Source organism: Ostrea edulis, chromosome 4, assembly GCF_947568905.1.
Source record: "Ostrea edulis chromosome 4, xbOstEdul1.1, whole genome shotgun sequence".
Lineage (NCBI taxonomy): Eukaryota > Metazoa > Mollusca > Bivalvia > Ostreida > Ostreidae > Ostrea > Ostrea edulis.
The window spans coordinates 31462216-31484032 of NC_079167.1; the positions used below are offsets into that span (position 1 = coordinate 31462216).

The following is a 21817-nucleotide window of genomic DNA, read 5'->3' on the forward strand; positions in this document are numbered from 1 at the left end:
TTTAATTATCGCCCGTTGTTAAATGCCTCAGACACGAATACATGTAGGACTTTCAAAATTTTAAAGCAAAGTTTACTACATGTGTATCTTGAGGTGGATGAATTTCAGATGTGTGTAATTCAAAGATCCTGAGATGTGACGTTACGAATTTACCATCTTTTCCGGATTTAAGAATATTTGATTGATTGGTTGCATATTGTTTAACGTCCCTCTCGAGAATATTTCACTTATATGGAGACGTCACCATTACCGGTGAAGGGCTACAAAATTTAGGTCTACGCTTGGCGCTTACGGCCTTTGAGCAGGGAGGGATCTTTATCGTGCCATGGTTTTTGCGGTCTCATCCAAAGGACCGCCCCATTTAATCGCCTACTACGACAAGCAAAGGGTACTGAGGACCTATTCTAACCAGGATCCCCACGGGAAAGAATATTTGACAGCATTGTAAAGTTTCGTACCATTGAAGAAATTGCACTGAACATACTATGGGCGAGCAGGTTCCATTTCCCAACAGAGCTACAAGTTCTCCATTAAAAGTCCCGGGTGGAACTTGATTGAAAGTGTTTCACGTGGGTGTACAGTGCGGAGAGCTGTTATCTTGACTCGACATTACCAAAATCGGACTTTTAACCTCCCTAATTGACCTTAATTCCTTAACTCAAACGGCTACAAATTCACTAGAAAGTTTGTAACGTCATCAATAAACCATGCATTTACTGCAATCCCAAATGTTTCTATTGAATTACAACATCCGGGAAATCAATGGTTTTCTAGAATCAAGACTGAATTCCCTTCAAGTTTTGGGTCTACAACATCGACATATTCATATTTTCCAGTTGAGTGTTATATTATCAAATTGTAGATGCTCCATTATACACGACCCAGGAGGGGTAAAAATCCTGCATCTCCATCACAAATCATCATAATGAAACGTTACGGTGGAGTGGGCGGCGATATGTGGTTATTGTATGATTGCTGAAGATTACTTGGTTACAAGTCGGTAATCATCAAAGTGTTACTCAAAAGTCTTTCTAAACATTTAATGTAAACCTTTCTTTTACATTGCATAATCCATTCGCAAATCATGAATTTGTTATGGTGTCGAATAATAGAAGAGGGTCATGGGCGACATCGCTCACTTGAGTTACTTTGACCCTGCCATTGTTCAGCTGTTGTGATTTTTAAAAGATTGTTTTTATCAAAAAAATGAACCCATAATGTGGCACCAACCTAACCCCAAAGGATCACAACATAAATGAAAATGAATTCATATCATACAGAAATGTCTCAACACCAATGTGACTAACATGAGCTTGCTGTTCTAGATAAAACCAAGGTCACAAGCTTTAAGGTCATAGAACATGGTATAATACGAAAGACCTTGCCATAAGAAATCTATATACAAAAATCTTAAATAATTGAAGAGATATTGAATAGGTCAGATTTTTAGAAGTAGGTCAAACTTTCAGGTCAAGGTCAGACAATGAAGTAAATTCAGTTCTTGTCATAACAATCTATATATAAAATATAAAAACAAAATTTTTCCTTAATTAGTTCAAAATATATGGATTAGGTCAGGTTTTTTAAAGAAAGTAGGTCAAGATCACAAGATCAAATATGATTGTATCACAAGGTCATCTTGTCATTAAGAATTCATATACAAAATATGATATCCCAACTTGAAATACTTCTAAATTATCTACATAAAAGAAGGTCAAATTTCAAAGTCTCAAGGTCAAATATTACAGTATGAAATAAAGGTATTGTCATAAGGAATTTAGATACAAGATATGAAAGATCTATTTTAGTTCAGGAAATATAGAATAGGCAAGATATTTGTAAAGTATGTTCAACTCCCAGGTCAAGGTCAAACTTCAAAAATAAGGTCTTACCATATAGAGTATGTATACAAAAAATGAAAACCTACCTAGAATAGCTCAAGATATATTTGATAAGTTATATTTTCTTTTCTTAAAAGTAGTTCAAACTCCGAGTTCAAGATTACAAGGTCAAAGGTCATGATATAAAATGATTTGGCTTGCCATAAGAAATATACATACAGAATAAAAAAATATCTATCTTTAGGACATAATGAAAAGGTAAGATATTTATTAAAGTAGGTAAAAACTTCCAGGTCAAGATCACTTGTAGGATCACACTTCATTGCATCACATGAAAGGTCTTTCCGTAAAGAATGTATATATGAAATATGAAAGCCCTAGCTAGAATAGTTCAAGGGATATTTTTAAAAAGATTTTCCCTACACATCATCATATAACACTTTGCTCCCCAATTGCGACCCCACCCTATCCCAGGGGTCATGATTTTAACAAACTTGAATCTGCACTATGTCAGGAAGCTTTTACGTAAATTTGAATTTTTCTGGCCCAGTGGATCTTGAGAAGATTTTTGAATGACCCTACCCTATTTGTGCATTTTCGTGATGACCCCCCCCCCCCCCCCCTTGAAGGGGGGCCTGATTTGAACAAACTTGAATCCCCTTCACTCAAGGGTGATTTGTACCAAGTTTGATTTAAATTGGCCAGGTGGTTCTGGAGAAGATGCAAATGTGAAACGTTTACGGACAGACAGATAGAGGACAGTCAAAAAGTGACCAGAATAGCTCACTTGAGCTTTAAGCTCAGATGAGCTAAAAAGCTTTGTAGTTTGGCCATTAATTACACTGTACATACACTTAAATCTTTATTCATTATATCGGATTACCGTAATATGTTGATTTACAGAAACAAAATCCAGTTTTTTTCAGCACTTCATTCAAGTACTAAACTGTATTGATTTAAATATTTCCTATTTCTGGTACATTAACCTGTCCAAAACTTCTGTCATTATGACTGAAATACAACAGACTGAAAGAAATGGAACACGTTGACATATGTTAACCTAGTCGTATCTAGCACATTCTGTTAACACAAATAATTTGGTGTGTTGTATTCATTTCAAAATTAGGGATGATATCTCCCTCATGCATAGCTCTGATCCTTGGACGAATTTGGCTTCAGGTTTGTTTTGGGTTTTTTAACACTCTTGGTTTCCTTTTAGCTCTTACACGTTTATTGTCATATCGAATTTCCAAAATTTCGGCTTGAGCATCACTGAAGAGACATTATTTCTCGAAATGCGCATCTGGTGTATCAAAATTGGTACCGTATAAGTTTTACATTAAGGTCTTCCGTTTCGAGCGGAAGCCCTTATTTTTATTCTCTATTATTATTTTTTTTACTTTACAAATTTTGTACACGCTATTTTTTGGATATACGTCGACCGATTTTCCTTGAAGAAGTATAGCGCACTTATATGCAATTTCGCCTACATAAATACTTTTTAAAAAAAATAATTATATCATTTTTTACAAATTTTTTGTTATACAATGTCAGTTTATACTTGTGTTTACCCAAATTACTCAATAAAGATATCTATATGTTGATAGTATCTTTATTTGATAAGCATAAACATCACTGTGATTATATAGAGTATATAGTAAATGTAACGTAATGGGCCTAAAAAATGCAAACTGTTGCAAAAGGCCACCCTAAACCAGAAATAAAACACTGAAATTGTTTTACTTGAGTATGACTGTACATAAGTCAATTTGAGGAAATTTGGTTAAAGGTGGCCTCAAAATTTACTTTGAGATTTAGCAGCCTGTCAAACGTGAAACACTGATTTGACTGCGGATAACTCCGTTTACCTGATCAGGATATGGGGCTCACGGCGGGTGTGACCGGTCAACAGGGGATGCTTACTCCTCCTAGGCACCTGATCCCACCTCTGGTGTGTCCAGGGGTCCGTGTTTGCCCAACTATCTATTTTGTATTGCTTGTAGGAGTTATGAGATTGATCACTGTTCGTTATCTTCACCTTGCATTTAAACTTACATGCCTGAATGGCCTAGTGGTTTAGGTGATCGATACTCTTACACTTGAGAATAAAGTCCGAGTTCAAGTCCAAAGTTTTCCCAATCTATTTTTTTCATTTTGCTTTTCAGTTTTTAGGGTCATCTTCTTGGGAGGGGGTGTATAAATGTGATACATATATTTTAACAAATATTAGTCATTTTCATCATATCAACTTCCAATATTTGCAAGTTACGACTTAAAGAAAGGGAATTTATTGTGAGATCAATGTAGTTCCGTTGTTTACACTAACCTGTTCCTGTGTGCACAGGATTTTCAAACCGTGATGTGGCTGACGAAAAGCTAAACAAATGCTACAAGAAAAGGGGCACAAATGCACAGCATGTAATAAGCAAAAACAGGCCAAGGCAGGAAAATAACTCTTCTCAAAAGTAAATATAAAAACTCATGTAGCAACTGTCATATCATATTTAGGCAAAGCTAAACACTCGAATTATCAACCAAAGGCAAATGAACTGATAAAATCTATTAAAGGTGCTGCAGCCATGTCAGAAAAAGACAGTGAGCTAAGTAATGCCATATTTAAAAGGGTTGTTGTGCGATATGAATGCACCTATGAATACATTGTACTGTTCATCATTCCACATAGGAACATGTTTTATTGATTAAAGAACGACTCATATAAATGTCAGTAATGCTAAACTGCAGCAGTTATTTACACTGGTTAACAAAACATTAAAAAGTGGGCCTTATATTTAAAAATAACACGCCAGTCTATTATTGGTAGCCGGTGTTTTCCCTTTATATTTCTGAGTCGTCCGTTTCGTTAGCAAAAGCTCTTTTCGGGGATATCTATTTACTTCGACTCAATAGTTTTTTCTCTAAGTTTGATTATATCAAATATTACGTAAGATATTGACGTTTTTCTGAAATTTAGAGGGTCAGTTTGTACAAGAGTGTTGTCGTAAACTATTGAAGATACCATCTTCAAATTATCAGCGATTGTCGAGGAGACTTCATAGCTGTGCCTAGTCACATTCAAATTTTTTAACGCAAAAAAAAACGACAACAAAACACCAGAATTCGGCAGGGCTCGAAAAAGTGCCACAATATTTTACTGCATTTTTAAAAACATTTTCTTCAATATCTTTTTATACAGAATTGATTTGAAAAGATATATGCAGCAAAATTTGTAAATAAGGACAATACATATTCGACGATATCAAGTTTGAGGGACCAGTCCCTTTAATAAAGGGCCGAGAAGGATCAAAAGTGTTTTCTAAATATTTCTAAAACTAAAAACAAATGGTTAAGCATTATTGAGGTAAAGTTGTTAGTTGTCACCTTTTGCAATTGCTGATCTCAGCAAAATGCTAATTAATTACGTAATAAACGATTTCTATGGGAAGTTTGATGCTTTATATCTCTTTAACGAAAAATATTTTGTAAAGAATTATATAATATAATATTGGTCATATTGTGGCTCTAAACATATGCATTTTTTAAGGAGTTCAGTGGATGACCGTAAAACTGGATATTCAATATATTTTGAAAACTAAACATTTTCTTAAACGTTGTAGAATAAATTTTGTACATGATAAGAAGACCTATTCGAAGATATCAAGTTTTAGGGGTCAGCCCATTAGTCCAAATTCCATGCAAATTACAAAGCCCAAACATCAACATACATTTTCGAATATTTTGTTGAGAAAACATGTTGTTTGATTTATTTAGCTTGATGATAATTAAATATAGGCAAATAAACTAACATCTAACAAAACATTTTACTGCGATACACTTTCGACACAAATCAGAGCAGAGGAAAATGCACATGATGTCCAAATCCCTTAATCGACTTTATTTCAATCATGATTCATTTTTTGACAAACTAGGTGTTGCAAACAATGCGAATGAAGAATAATGAATTGTTTTTAGTCGCAATTCCTTATAAATTCTCAAGGTAATGCGAGCGAGAGAGAGAGAGAGAGAGAGAGAGAGAGAGAGAGAGAGAGAGAGAGAGTCCAACGCAATGTAAAGAGATATATGTTTCATTTTCACTGCAGAGATGGTGAATGGTATAGTCATTTGTCTCCAACTTTGTGACATTTCGGAAACTGACTTCAACTGCAGCACGCGTTTCATTTGTGTAGCACACGCGATCAATGTCAACATGACCGCGCCTCCGCTAATGGCTGATCCGGAAGTTGTAGGTCTTATTCAGTAAGTCTGATTGGGATGCGATAAGTCAGTAACGTAATATTCAGAACTCTAAAACCAGTTAATAACCATTAAAGAAAATCTCTTCAGTCGGCTCCACCAAACCGAAAGGAAATTAATGTAGCCAAATTATCGTATTATCCAAGTAGGGCATGCTTTGCTGTCCTACATGTAGGAAAGACCTTATGTTCTGCTTTGATACAATGCTATTTTGATTATGCATGTTCTTCTTGGTATTGTGGTATTGGCAAACAACTTAAACAAAAATTGCAAGTAACCCAAAACAAAGTTTTGTCAGATTTATTTTAAATCTAGGTCCTAGAGCTAGCATTTCTTGTGACATTCTAGATTCTTTGGGCATGTTAAGAGTGGATGACAGAGCTATTCTAAACAATAATAATACTAGGAGTGGTACAAACAAAAAATATCATAATTTTCTTCGTTTTTTTTTACAGTGCTATCAAGGATTGGAATAATTTACCTTTAGATACAAAAGAGTTGACAACTAAGCAAAGTTTAAAAAAAAACCCTGTAAAGTCCTTATTAGCCAGCAAGGCAAGGGGTATTAACTTATTTTTTAACACTTTAGTACATGTATTCTATTATAATTTAATTCTTATTGTATCCTTGTCTCTGATTGGTCAAATTCCAATTGAGGAACACAGGTTATTTTTGTATAACCTGGTTTGGTCAGCTGGTTTGGTATGGGGACACACCCCCTTGACAACCAGATGTCGGAACTATTTTTTTCTCTCTCTCTAAACTTCTATGGAATAGAAAGTCAACGTGCACAATAAGATACTTCGGTTTGATACACATGTTGTTTTCTCGTTGTCAATATTAGCATCTAGGCCTACTTGTACGCAAATCACTTTTGTTAAACATCTTTCTCTGTATGCATGGTCGAATAATACTATTGATAGATTAAAACAAATATATTATATTCGAATTAATGATTTGCCAAGTAAGCATTACCCTGTTCATTTTGAAATACATTTCTCACTGGGCAAAAAAGGGGGGTGCGTTGTTTCATTCCTTGATCCGTCTTTCAACAAAGCAAGCAAAAATTCATACGTCACATTTTATCACATGACGTCAGACACATTGACATGTGGATGCTATTTGTTACTTGCTTACATATTTTCTTGTGTCGGATTTACTATTAGCGACAACATTGCATACAAGGGTAAGTTTTCATTTAGTAGAAGTTTTCACAGAGTTGAAAGCCGTAAATTATTGCATTTTCTGATATTTGAAGATTTATTTTGGGTAGGCCTAAACAATGCAATTTCCCCTATTTTCTCAATCTGTCGGAGATGAGCGACTTCAAAGTTGATCTCTATCTCTAAAGGGCAGCGAAATACGCATTACATGGATAGTCTACACATATTTTCTATCATGATAAACTTCACTTTCGATACAATATTTTGATAAATGGCTAGGCTCCGTAGAACTAAGATTAAAGATGGCGACCTTTGGCTTCGCAGCTAGATCTAGACGCTTCGTGTCGCTGTTGCTAAGTAAATCATTGCGCGGCTTGGTTGACTTGTATTTTTCCGAGTGTATGTACATTTTGATAAACGAAGGTTAGCATCTTTGTCTCTTGCATTAAATTATAAGGATATGACTTTAATTCTGGGGCAAGTTATACGAGTATAACCTGGTTTGGGTCAGTTTACGCTTTTTTATAATCCGCTTCCCAGAATTAAAGTCATTCCTTAAATAAAATATGTCTGAAGCTTGTAATTTTTCAACGCATTATGCAACTATTAATCAAAGCCTGCCAATATTCCAATTATTAGTCATGTAATATTTATTCTTTTTGTCTGTTGATCATATATATTATATAAATATAAGGATCCCATTGGAAATAAGCTAATCGAAGCTTTTATTGGTTATCCTTAGGTTATGATATCATCATATGTCATATTATTCATACAGTTACTTATTCTTTAACTGTTATAACTGCATAGTGCTATAGATTACATATATGTATGTCAGGTTTGTGGCCTGCTTTGTGCGCCACCTTTTTGATATTATTAGTGTTTTTAAATGTATATAGGCTGGGGTCAATTTGTGTAATTTACATGTTTATTTGCCAACCTAGTCATTAGTAACGGCTGTTTGTATTAAGTTGTCCCAGCTTATTAATTTTGTATATTTTGGTATATTACGTCATTTTGTTTGAACATGTTTTATTTCTTCATTTGTTTGATCATGATAATAAATGACATGTTCACTTAAAATGTTGTGTTTTTCATTAGACATTTCAATGACTATCCAATCACAAAACCTGAGCTAATGAATGCCACAGTGGGTTTTTTGTGTGTGTGTTTTTTTTTTTTTTTGCTCGTATACTAGTTTTCTATTTCAAAATTGTGGAATATTAAATTAGGATTTTGCTCCATGATATAAAAGAAATAGGCAATTGTATTTGCTGTGATTGGTGGCCATCTTTGTTAGATGACGGCCTTTCAGAATATCATGATATCGCGCTAAAAGATTCCTCTTTACTCAAGAAAAATGTATTTCAAGGTCATGCTGATAAATGTATCAAACATGTTATCATTATATAGTGGTAACTAAATTCACTAGAAGCAAAACACACCAATGACCATATTATCATGTAGTGGTACTTAATTTCACTAGAAGGAAAACACATCAATATCCATATTATTATGCAGTGGTACTTAATTTCACTAGAAGGAAAACATCAATAAACATATTGCTATGAAGTGGTAGTTAATTTCACTAGAAGGAAAACACTCCAATGACGATATTATTATGCAGTGGTACTTAATTTCACTAGAAGGAAAACACATCAATGAACATATCATTATGAAGTGGTAGTTAAATTAACTAGAACCAGAGCCCATCAACGAAAATGAATTCCTCAACCTCTCTTAATTAGCTTTTTGACATTTCACTCGTTTAAAGTAAGATTTTCGATAATTCTACGGTCGTTATAACGATCTAGTTTGCCAAGATAACCTGTCATTTGGGTCAAATGCTGTCTAGCGTGTTTCATGATATTTGTTAGACAGTTCTTTACATACTGATTTCGACTACAGATTACTCCGTTTACCTGATCAAGACATAGGGCTCACGAACGGGTGTGACCGGTCTACAGGGAATGCTTACTCCTCTTAGGCACATTATCCCACCTCTGGTATGTTCAGGGGTCCGTGTTTGCCCAACTCTTAATATTCACCTTTTCATTAAACATCTTTTTCGTTTGATATACACTGTACAAGAGGAATATTTTTTCCAGAATCAAAACGTTAATGTTTGTGAAGAGAGGTGGATGTAAGCTATGTCTGTCCACTTCTTTAAAGAGAATATCAGTTCATTTCTTATGCTACCTTGGCATAAAACGTCGCTCTTTGATTGGAGGGATAGCGTCACGTGATTGCCTACTTCAACACAGACGGCAGTATGACCTGACGAAACTACTGTCGATAGATGATAGCTAGTCTACAGCGATATTGAGTCGTAACCTTTCTTCCCTGACGTCATGATGAGTCAGAGTGGGTTTATGCCTTAAAAGACTTTTTTAACATACTGGGTGTAATATTTACCTATCATGTTAGGGGCCTCCACAAAATACTTCACAAAGCATTGATTAGTTTTGTGACGAACCAGATGTTGAAATATATGTGGTTGATCAAGTCCATAGACATTGAGGCTAACAGTTTGAAATGACGAAATAGTCCAATATTCCGTCTTGTTGAACTGTGTGGATGCTCACGTTAATTAACACACAGATAGCTCGGAAGGTAGTGACTTTCACGAAATTATCGTCTTCAAATAACAAATCATGATTGCGTTTCGTAAGTTGACATTTCAAAATAGCTGTAATCGCCCATTCTGTAAGGGATACAAGACGAAGATGGTCTATTATGTCAGATACGGGACTGGCACGAGCCGCGTAGCGGCGAGTGATCAGTCCCGTATCTGACACAATTGACCATCGGAGTCTTGTATCTTACTTAAAACATTGTTCTATCTAAAAACAAATGCATTTAAAGGCAAAAAACCCACGTACAAATATACATTGGTATAGACAGATATATTTACACCTTTCGTTTCTGATTTGTTTTTTAATATTTAATATATTAGGAATTCATAAACTTTAATGGCACACAAGGTCAACTCTTGTCTTTAATTCACAAAAAACTGTTAGCTCATCATTTCAATTGTCATAATATGATACTCCTCAAAACAGGGTTTTGTTCTTCATGGAAAGCGATTCGAATGCTTCTATTGTCTGAAGACTGTACTCAACAAAACTGGTTTTCTTTTTTGGGTGAATGAGGCTACGTAAAGGGTGTTCGGAAAGAATCTTTTAGAAAAAACAAAACATTGGTTTCCCACATTCCTTTCTGGGAACCCTGATGTGATACTGACACGTGGGCCTATAACTGGTATAAAAACAGAAGCCGCAGCCCTCTTTTAGCATTTAGTCCGGGTGCCTTGAAGAAATGGATTCAGATGATTGAAAAGTACATGAGTTTGCGGTAAGATTATTCATTATTTCTACAGATTCTCCTAAATATATTAACAATTTTTTTGCACATTATTTATTTTGCTTGTTTCATTTTTGTTGTATACAAATTTCTTTTTAATCATTTGTAGCCCCAGAACTGGAAAATGCAATGCATTTTATCTCAGATCAAAAATCGCTCCTAAGGGGAATGTATGGTACGACGTCCCAGTCGGGGTACATCAACTGCAATAGATTGTGGCCAAAATGTTAGAGGCAGGATTACAAATCTCTCTTCGGGCTACTGCCGCTACACGCCTATATGCTGCGGGTGTTGACGAGCAACTTATAGCGGAAAAAACTGGTTACAGGTCATCTGTGATTCGCAACTACAAACGCACCTCCGAGGAACAATTACAGAGTGTAAGTGATTTGATTCAGAAACCGTCCAGTGTCCCCGCCGGAGCCGAAGAAAGTAAAGCTCAATGAAAGTGTTTCCTATGGATCAGAAAAAGAAATAAACATCACTGCCGGGGATGCAACAGTGAATTTGCGATTTTAATGTGCATGTGTTTAAATGAATGATTGTGACATGGATTTATAACTGTGGTGCCTAAACGATTTCATATACGGTAAAATCGGATTATACATGAAACACTCATTTCGTATAATTTACTGAAATATTTCACGCCTTGAATATTGTATTTGATGTATAATAAATATGTTTTCTCGCACAACGAAGAGTGGTCTTTGTTCCTGGTTTTTACTGTCAGTCCAGTATTTCTCATAATATTGGCCTGCTCTTAATAATACTGGACTATGTTCAGTACAGTATGAAAAATAAAGTACTGTCATGACAAAGAACTGACGTCACAACAATGTTTTAAGTACGGGAGTATACGCCGCATTTGCTACAAAACATTTATTGGTTTCATATATGTCACAAATGCCACCGAGACACAAACTTTCCCGTAAAATTAACATTCTTGAAACGTTTTAGCGGGAAATCCCCTTGATTTTCATCTGTCCAGTATTTTCGAAAGCACTGCTATTTTGGTATTTATCTAGTCTTGTATAATGGGACATTTCACTGCCACGTGACCGAACATCTGATTGAAAACAAATTGTTTTTGAATGGTTAGATGTTGGTGCAGTTCTCCTGAGATGAAAATATATCAGGGGATTGCACAATAACCGACAATGCAAAGGAAACTTGTAACAATTTTCATAAAAAGATACATGACAGTCTTATTTGTCCCCTAATTTGTCCTTGGATATCGGATTAAATGTTTGAGGAGTATGGGAAGATGATGAATGGATTTGCATTCCGTTGTATACGTGTAACCTTGTTGTCGTCAAGGTCGACAAGAGGACCAACGGTTGTATTAGAATTGAGAGTGAGACTTCTGTGATATAGGTGTGGCGACTATAGTCACGGTAGTCTTACATACTTCATAACGAGAATTATTCCCCAATTCTTGATTACATATTCCTTATAGGAGATATAAGATCAATCACTATAAGTTAATTCTTGACTAATTTTGAATAACTCGAGAATAGCTTTGGTTGGTCTGATTTGTATAATATATGCATTGCCTGCACCTTCTTCACGAAGAAGTCTCTTCTCTAGGAGTGCACTTGACCTTTGTCCCCAAATTCGATATGGAACATTTTCGTCCCATAGGTAGTCTATATATGTGATATGGTGACTGTAGGTGGAAAAGATAACGCTTTAGAGCTCGTAAACCACATTGCTACTTCGATGTCCAGTGCGCTTAATATTTGGCCTTTTGACTCCAAAATTTTCGTCCCATAGGTAGTCATCATGTATTATATGGGGACTATAAGTTAACGCTTTAGCGCCCAAAGCAGGAAGGACTCTACCAAAAATTGAAATTTCATGATTCCCGGGGTAGAGGTTCGGACTCCAGGGCGGCGTCAAACTTGGTATATCGTATTTATGTGTAAAGCATTTTAAAAAACATCTTTAATGCTATTCATACTAAATTGAAACTAAATAAATATATAGAATGAGCAGGTACCCCTTCACCAAAATTGTAAATTTATGATCCTAAGGCTAGGTAGGGGTTTTGGTATCGGGGTGGGGCCAAGATTGTCTGTGATTGAATGCGTTAACAATTGAACATTTTTAACGTCTTGAAAATTACCATTCTAATTCTTTTCAAATTTGATATGAAGCATAAATGGGACAAAAGGGGCATGCATTGTAATTTCAGGAATTCTGCACACCACCCCCACCCCCGAGTCCGAGGTACAGGACAACAATTGCCAAAAATTTATCATTTCTCAAAAATCTTCTCTACAACCGCATAACTTTAAGAAAAGCTAAATGCAAGAAGCCTCATTCAAAATTGTAAACTTCATATCCCCTGAGTAGAGGTTCTGACTCCAGGGCGGGGCCAAACTTGGTATATATAGTTTACATGTATAAGCCATATAAATGGTATCGTATTTAATGCTAAACTTAAACTAAACTATATAGATATTTAGCAGGAGTAAGTGGTCCTTTACCAAAATAGTAAATTTCATGATCCCATGGATAACGGTTTTGGTTTCAGGGTGGGAACAAAAATTATTTTAGTGATTCTTGTCTTTTTCATTTGAAAGGCTTCTTTAAATTTGCTGATACGGTATAAAAACTAAATCCATATCTATGGAGCGCCAAATTAACATAAACTCAAATAATTGAAGATATCTTCAATTATTTGAAGATATCATCAATTCAATTATTGCTCTCTTTAATTGAATTAATGCGCGCATTAAATCAATTATTGCTCTCATCAAATGAATTAATGCGCGCTTCAATTCAATTATTGCTCTCATCAATTGAATTAATGCGCGCATCAATTGAATTAATGAGAGCAATAATTGATTTAATGCGCGCATTAATTCAATTTATTGTTCTCTTCAATTCAATTGATGCGCGCATTAATTCAATTAATGAGAGCAATAATAGATTTGATGCGCGCATTAATTCAATTAATGAGAGCAATAATAGATTTGATGCGCGCATTAATTCAATTATTGCTCTCTTCAATTCATTTGATGAGAGCATCAATTTAGTAGAAATATTGCTCGCAATAATTAATTTAGAGCTCGGTTTAAATAATTTGATGATCTCTTTAATTCAATTGAAGATATCTTTAAATCATTTACAATGCTTTTGTATAAGGAATTAATGCGCGCATCAATTCTTTTAAAGAGAGCAACAATTCAATTAAAGATATCATTAATTCAATTGTGGATATGTTGAATTGAAGATATCTTTAATTATATAGTTGCTCTCTCTAAAAGAATTATTGCTCTCTTCAAATGAATTAAAGATATCATTAATTCAATTGAAGAGAGCAATAATTGAATTAATGCGCGCATTAAATCAATTATTGCTCTCATCAAATGAATTAATGCGCGCATCAATTCAATTATTGCTCTCATCAATTGATTTAATGCGCGCATTATATCAATTATTTCTCTCTTCAATTGAATTATAGCGCGCATCAATTCAATTGTTGATATCATTAATTCATTTGAAGAGATCATTAATTCAATTGAAGCGCGCATCAATTCAGTTGAAGAATTAATGCTATCATCAATTCAATTAATGCGCGCAATAATTCAGAATTGAAGATATCATTAATTATTTGAAGAGATCTTTAATTCAATTGATGATATCTTCAAATAATTGAAGATATCTTCAATTATTTGAGTTTATGTTAATTTGGCGCTCCATACATATCTAGCATGTTTAGGAAAAACAGAAAAAGGTGTACCAAATTGTGATTTTCGCAACCCCAGGGTTTTGACTCTAGGGCAGGTCCAAAGTAGACATATCGTGTTACTGTTATATATAATATGTAAAGTATTTCATCCGTATACATGTGTGAGCACTTTCGAGGGCATTTCCATTTTAAGAAAATGTCTTGTTTTATACTGTTGTTGAATATCAGAATTTAGCTTAGATATTCAGAACAGGAAATTTTTGTACCACTAGAAATGACAATGTTTTATTATTTTGGTGATTTTGTACCACTAGAAAGATAACGCAAGATGGCGCCAAGAGCCGAGCCTTATGTTTGCAAATACTCTGGGAATCTTTACGGATGCTGGTCGCTGATTGGTTTTAGTACACTTCTATTCATGAAAGGGGAAAAACATGCATAAAAATTATTAAAGCCATCAAACTGGGATAAAATGTGTCTTGAATATGATTATTGGAGCCGCTTTTATCTTTGATTGCTTTCAGAGTATTGGGAATCTGGTATATACAATGCAGGAACTGAAACACCGACATTATTCCAACTGCTATTGTTCTATTAGAAAAGTCATGAAACTAATAAGTAACCTTTTTTGTACCAATATATATTCTTGTTTCTGCGTCAACCACCTTCAACCAGCTGCCTACTTGTTAGAAACAAGTGCATTTTTACCAAGGCAAGTGATAATTTTCTGTGACAAAAGGCCTAGGAACGGAGAATTTGTATCCATGTATCAGCATTTAGTTGGCCTCTAATCACAACTTAAAACATTGTTGTGACGTCAGTTCATTGTTTTGACAGTACTTTATTTTTCATACTGTACTGAACATAGTCCAGTACTATTAAGAGCAGTCCAGTATTATTAAGAGCAGGCCAATATTATGAGAAATATTGGACTGACAGTAAAAACCAGGAACAAAGACCACTCTTTGTTGTTCGAGAAAACATATTTATTATTTATCAAATACAATATTCAAGGCATGAAATATTCCAGTAAATTATACGAAATGAGTGTTTCATGAATAATCCGAATATGAAATCGTTAAGGCACCACAGTTATAAATCCATGTCACAATCATTCATTTAAACACATGCACATTAAAGTCGCAAATTCACTGTTACATCCCCGGCAGTGATGTTTATTTCTTTTCTCGATCCAAAGGAAACACTTTCATTGAGCTTCACTTTTTTCGGCTCCGGCGGGGACACTGTGGACGGTTTCTGAATTAAATCACTAACACTCTGTAATTGTTCATCGGAGGTGCGTTTGTAGTTGCGAATCGCAGATGACCTGACGAATCTTTTATTTGCTCTCAAATGATGCTGCAGTGATATGATTATTTCATACACTGTATTCGGATAGTACTCTTTTCCTGCCTTATTTCGTACTTCAAGAATAAAGAATTTCAATGCCGAATTCAAATGTTCATTTGACATAGTCAGAAGTTCGCCGTGCCATTTCCGCGTGTTTTCCCAAGAATTAAAGACGCTCACTACCCAACGTGTCTTGTTAATGGTATTGACAGGTTTGGAGTTCAAAACAAAGTCTTGTACATCGTGTTCCTGTAAAGGCAATGCAAATCGCTCGAAATTGTCCACTTTCTCTATTTCCTGTGAGGCCTGAACTAAGAGGTCATTGTCTGCATCTGATATATCAGAAAAACAGTCACTTTTAAGGTCAAAGTTCAATTTAAAATTTGGTTTCTTCCTTCTTTCTTCCTCTAAATCCAGAATATCATTCAAAATAGAATCAGAATTCTCGTCTGCTAAATCCGTAGTAGTATCGCGAAATTTATTTTGAGTAAGAGGGTAGTCATCCTCTGAGTCCATTTCTTCAAGGCACCCGGACTAAATGCTAAAAGAGGGATGCGGCTTCTGTTTTTATACCAGTTATAAGCCTACGTGTCAGTATCATATTATTAGGGTTTCCAGAAAGGAACGTAGGAAATCAATGTTTTGTTTTATCTAAAACATTCTTTCCGAACACCCTTTACGTCCCCTCATTCACCCAAAAAAGAAAACCTGTTTTGTTGAGTACAGTCTTCAGACAATAGAAGCGTTCGAATCGCTTTCCATGAAGAACAAAACCCTGTTTTGAGGAGTACCGTATTATGACAATTGAAATGATGAGCTAACAGTTTTTTGTGAATTAAAGACAAGATTTGACCTTGTGTGCCATTAAAGTTTATGAATTCCTAATATATCAAAATTATTAAAAACAAATCAGAAACGAAAGGTGTAAATATATTTGTCTATACCAATGATTATTTGTACGTGGGTTTTTTGTGTGCGTTTAAATGCATTTGTTTTTAGATAGAACAATGTATTAAGTAAGATACAAGACTCGATGGTCTATTGTGTCAGATACGGGACTGATCACTCGCCGCTACGCGGCTCGTGCCAGTCCCGTATCTGACATAATAGACCATCTTCGTCTTGTATCCCTTACATAATGACAACTTTTCATCATGTCACATGCAGATTAAATCACAAGTGCGGAGATGATACATTGTAGGCATTTCAATAGTAGCCTTTTTGTAGATTTTCCACCCGAAAAGAAATCACGCGAAGTTCACCATAACCATTTTTACTACACACAGGAGCGTGTCATGTGGTAACTTTTAAATTTACAAAGAGGAAGTAAATTGTGCACTTATACTATATCACCCAGTAAGTTTACAATTCGCCACGTAACACGCGGATCGCTGCATTCAACTTATACCATAGTGAACAACATATACGTCAAGTTTTATAGAACGTACATATGCATTAATCCTAATTCATTTGTGAAGTTCAAGATAACTAATGGATGAGGACTTTGCATTTAAAAATAATACGAATCATAAAATGATTTAGAATTTCACATTGCCATCGAATGGGTTATTGACTTTTCTAGATGGTACTATAATTTTTCACGTGGTCGATGAGAAAAAATGATATTAATTATTTGCACACCTGAATTAAATAAAACATTGGCATTTATACTGTACCATTGAATAACGCAAAATTTGTTCGACTGCTATTAAATGGATTGTCAATAAAAAGATTGTAAAGAGATTATTTAAGAGGCTGTCCATTACAATAATGTACATGTACTGGCCATATGGCAAAACAGGTCAGATCTCACCATCTTCTCATAGGGTTTGCTCGATAAGTTTCAGGATCAGTAATAAATATTTCCTGTCACAAATGTTTCATACTGTTATCCTAACAGAAAACACCTCACCGAAGCAAGATTTTGCTTAAAATAGACCAAAACACAGCAACACTGCGAAAGTGAAATATGTCTCTTATTAAAGGAAACAAATGACGAAAATAAAGGTTCACAATTATGCAAAAAGGGGAGGGGAACTACCAAAATAATAAAACATTGTCATATCATTGCACCATATATCAACATATCTGTCCTGCTTTCACCAATAAATAACTTGCCTGTACAATGATACTGCTGACTAGTCCAAAGAAGGGAAAATCAGAAGATATAAAACATCCCATTACACAGGATTTCAACACATCTGTCATGATTTCTCCCTCCCAAATGATTATCACAAATAACACGACTGCTGACTAGAAATAACAATTACTACTGCCTAGTTGAAACATAAACTTGGAAAACTTGTTCCAAAACGCAAAAAAGCAACAACAAAAAAACAAAAACAAAAAAAACAACAACAAAAAATGGCGAACAATAGGGCCAAATATATAGGTGGAATTCAAGACTTGGGAGGTGGAGGCCAATAAATTTCTCGAATTTGTATTGAGTTGCACAATTCCAAACAAGGTAAGACACGTGACACATAGACAGATTCTCATTGGTTCGGACATAGACAGGTCTACCGGTGTATAGGGATACCTGATGGGGGTTTAATAATCATGGGTACATACAGGTTGTACTTAATATGGAAAACATTTTCATAATAGGTATTTGGTTATAATACAGAAAGGGACCTCACCTGCATATATACAAGTGACAAGATTTATCTACCTTTTCTAATTGTTAATATGTATACATGTATATATATATTTTATATATATATATATATATATATATATATATATATATATATATATATATAATGTCAAAAAAATGAATGAAGAAATCGGCACAGTTGTTTTAAAATAATTTAAAAGAATACAATCTAAAATGATCACAAAATAATTGACGTCAACACCGCTACCCGACGTTATGACATCACAATGAACGTTTACTTTTCAACGTTACTATGAAACTGAAACATTTAAGACAACTGCCTGAAGAGCCGTAAGGCGAAAGTACTAGCAGGAACTGATCGTTGATTATTATGTGATCATTTTGGATTTTATTGTTTTGAATTATAATTATATATATATATATATATATATATATATATATATATATATATATAAACTACTATATGAGTATGACATGACTATCCCAGTGTTTCATAGAAAGTCCAATTTTTCAGAACTACAACAATGACACCACTATCATGAGAAATGTTTTAATTGCCACAACTTCAAGAAACTCCAGTACCTGTTAACCTCTGGTTCCAGCAGCTGAGTAACAACATCAGAAATCATACTAAAAATGTCAATGGATGTTATTTTCGTTCTACTGCGAATTCGTGGGACTGAAAGTCATCCAGGAACGAACGAGCACTTCGTGTGCTTCCGCAGACTAGGAATATCATACATGTACATATGATACACATCAATGCAAGACCTCTCATTGGCAAAGTTCATGAAATTCAGATCATTGCTATCAAGTCAAAAGCTGCAATTATCACCATTACTGCCTCATGACTTGATTCATCAATATCCAACCCGGAAGTCAACATCACTGGCTATACAACTACATGTATTCGTAAAGACAGTAATCGACGAGGGGGTGGAGTATGTACCTTCATTAGGGAAGATTTTGCATTTACTCAGGTTGAGTTGGACGGGATAACATACAGTGGGTTTTATTTGTAGAACGCCTGTTGGATCGTGCTACTTATCCACAAAATAATCAAAACTTCTTTGAGAGATTAAAAATATCCCTCGTACGAACGCACCGAGATTGTGAAATTCTTTTTCTTGGTGATTCCAACACCTGCATTTTGAATACCAACAATCAGCTTTACAATGCATACTATAAAGTCAATAAACTATTTGGACTGGCTTAGATGATCAATGGACCCTCTCGTGTTACTGCTAAATCTAAATCTCTGATGGATCATATCCTATGTAATGATACTGAGAAAATATGTCAGTCTGGTGCGCGTGTCATCAGCGTTCGTCTCGGTGAGAACTCTCTTAATCATTGAAATAGAAAATAAACTAAAACGTTGTTGAAATGCATAACAATGGCACAGTGGGATCTGCAAACAATTATGACAGTGATATAGTAAAATGTTAACAAGTCATGATTTACTTTCAGAATTTTTTTTATATACAATATAGAAATCAGAATAAAAAGAAAACAACCATCGGTGACAAATGAATGTTTAGAGTACTTCCGAGGTCAACATTTATTAAATTTCAGAAAGTGTGGTGTGCATGAAGAATACAAATCTTATTGTAAAATTAGACAGTTCAGAGATAATGTAGGAAAGCCAAGTGACGTCCCACTATCTTATTAACAAAATACACGAAAATAAAGGAAATTCCCCATAGTCTTGGATATCAACAAAATTCCAAACGACTGGTAATATCGGTATGGACATTTGCGATGAAAATTGCTTGGAAAATGAAAAAACAATGACGATCACTTTATTTCCCTTTTCACAACAATTGCAGCAAAATTACCCTCTCCTAAAGATTTGTACAACGCTATTTCATCTATTATTCAAAGCTTTTATGAAAGCAGAAAAATATCTAAGAACTCGTTCATCTTTTAAAAGGTATAGTGAATCTTTGTAAAGAAACGCCGTAGTATTTGAATATTTTTAGATTTGTGAATGAGGTAAACACAAGAAATACAAAACAGCTCTAATACCTTTATTTATGTTACAATAGCCAAAACCAAATCTTTTATCATTCTGGCAGCAATTTTATGGAACTCGTTAGGGGTACCAGGTTTTATTAAAAAATGCATAACTTCGACATATTTTATATCAGCATATCTCAAACATTATTTTTATTTTCAATAATACATAGGTGTTTATGGTATCTGTTTAGGTAAGTTTTATATCTGTATGCAAATTAACTGCGATACTTTCATGTTTTATGATATGTACAAATGTTAAAGACAGGGCCACAATGTTAACTAGTTTGTATATAACTAATTGTGCAATCCTCTCTAAATTAAGGATATTGTCAATATGTAGACTTAATATCGGAGTAGATGGGATGCCAACCTAGTTTCTCCAAGATGCAGCACCTATCATTAAGCTTCACATATCTTATTATCAAAGCTGTCTATAAATAACGAAACTGCTACTGATGAACTAAAAATTGCCAAAGCAAATCCTCTTTTCAAGAAAGGTGATATAAATAAATAATTTTAAACATTTATTCGGTATATACATACATACAAACATAAATACCAAGGATAACCCATGGAATCTCGAAAGCTTATTTCCAATGGGGTCCTTTTGATGCACGGAGTTTTGCGCTAGGGGGTCATTTATGTGGGAGGAAACCGGAGTACCCGGGGGAAACCCAAGTGTCCGAGCGGGCGAAAGCCATACCCTCTCACATACAACCACTGCCGACCACGGGGATCGAACTCGGATAGCAACGGTGATAAGCTAGAGCGCTACCCAGACATCCTACTAGACTTGACTATAGCCAGAAAATTGTAGACCAGTAAGCTTCTGAAGCATTGTTTCTAAAATATTAGAAAAAAAAACCCAAAATACTCACCTAAAAGGTTTTTTATTGGTAGCAATATAGTTGCAAAATGCCTCTTACTAATCATAGCAAATCAAAAACGGCTAACAGTCTTTTCTTCTTGACTTCCAAAAGCCTTTGACATAGTAGATCATGGAACTATCTATGAAAAACTGAATGTCATTTATTTGGTTTAAACGAAGGCATATTGATCTGGGAGAAAGCAAATTGTAGACGTAAACAACACAAGCATGCAATTAATATGTGAATGATCTTCGTGTAAGTATTGATACTAAATGTAAAGACAGAGCCTTTTTATTCTCTCATTCTAATCCAAACATTATAGCTAAGACGTTGTCTTCTATGTTAGGAAGCTGTCATAATTGATTACTAGATAACAAATTGTCTCTTCATCTGGGATAAGTGAGAGCAATACACACACGCTTACAGCTTTTGATAATGAAGTTCTTTTTCCATAGAATGTAACAGCATTGAATTAGAATGTAAATCATGTGTCAAATACGTCGGAGTGTTCGGGGATAATTTATTGTTTGGTGAACAAATTGTTGAAGGTATTATTAAAAAAGCTAATCAACACCTGATGGCATAAAAAGTAAAGATAACGAACAGTGATCAATCCCATAAATCAAGGGCAGGGCGATCACCGACTC

The 21817-nt window shown here is 34.7% G+C and overlaps 1 protein-coding gene and 1 long non-coding RNA gene across 2 annotated transcripts in view; one reads left to right on the forward strand and one right to left on the reverse strand.

Moving 5' to 3' along the window:
- Positions 1 to 21817, reverse strand: part of LOC125669917 (synaptotagmin-15-like) — a 122470-nt gene that overhangs the window by 84270 nt on the left and 16383 nt on the right. The window lies entirely within an intron of this gene.
- LOC130053732 (uncharacterized) lies at positions 10007 to 11316 on the forward strand. The gene is made up of 2 exons (XR_008802086.1): positions 10007 to 10609; positions 10728 to 11316. It is a non-coding gene; the product is annotated as an uncharacterized LOC130053732 (long non-coding RNA).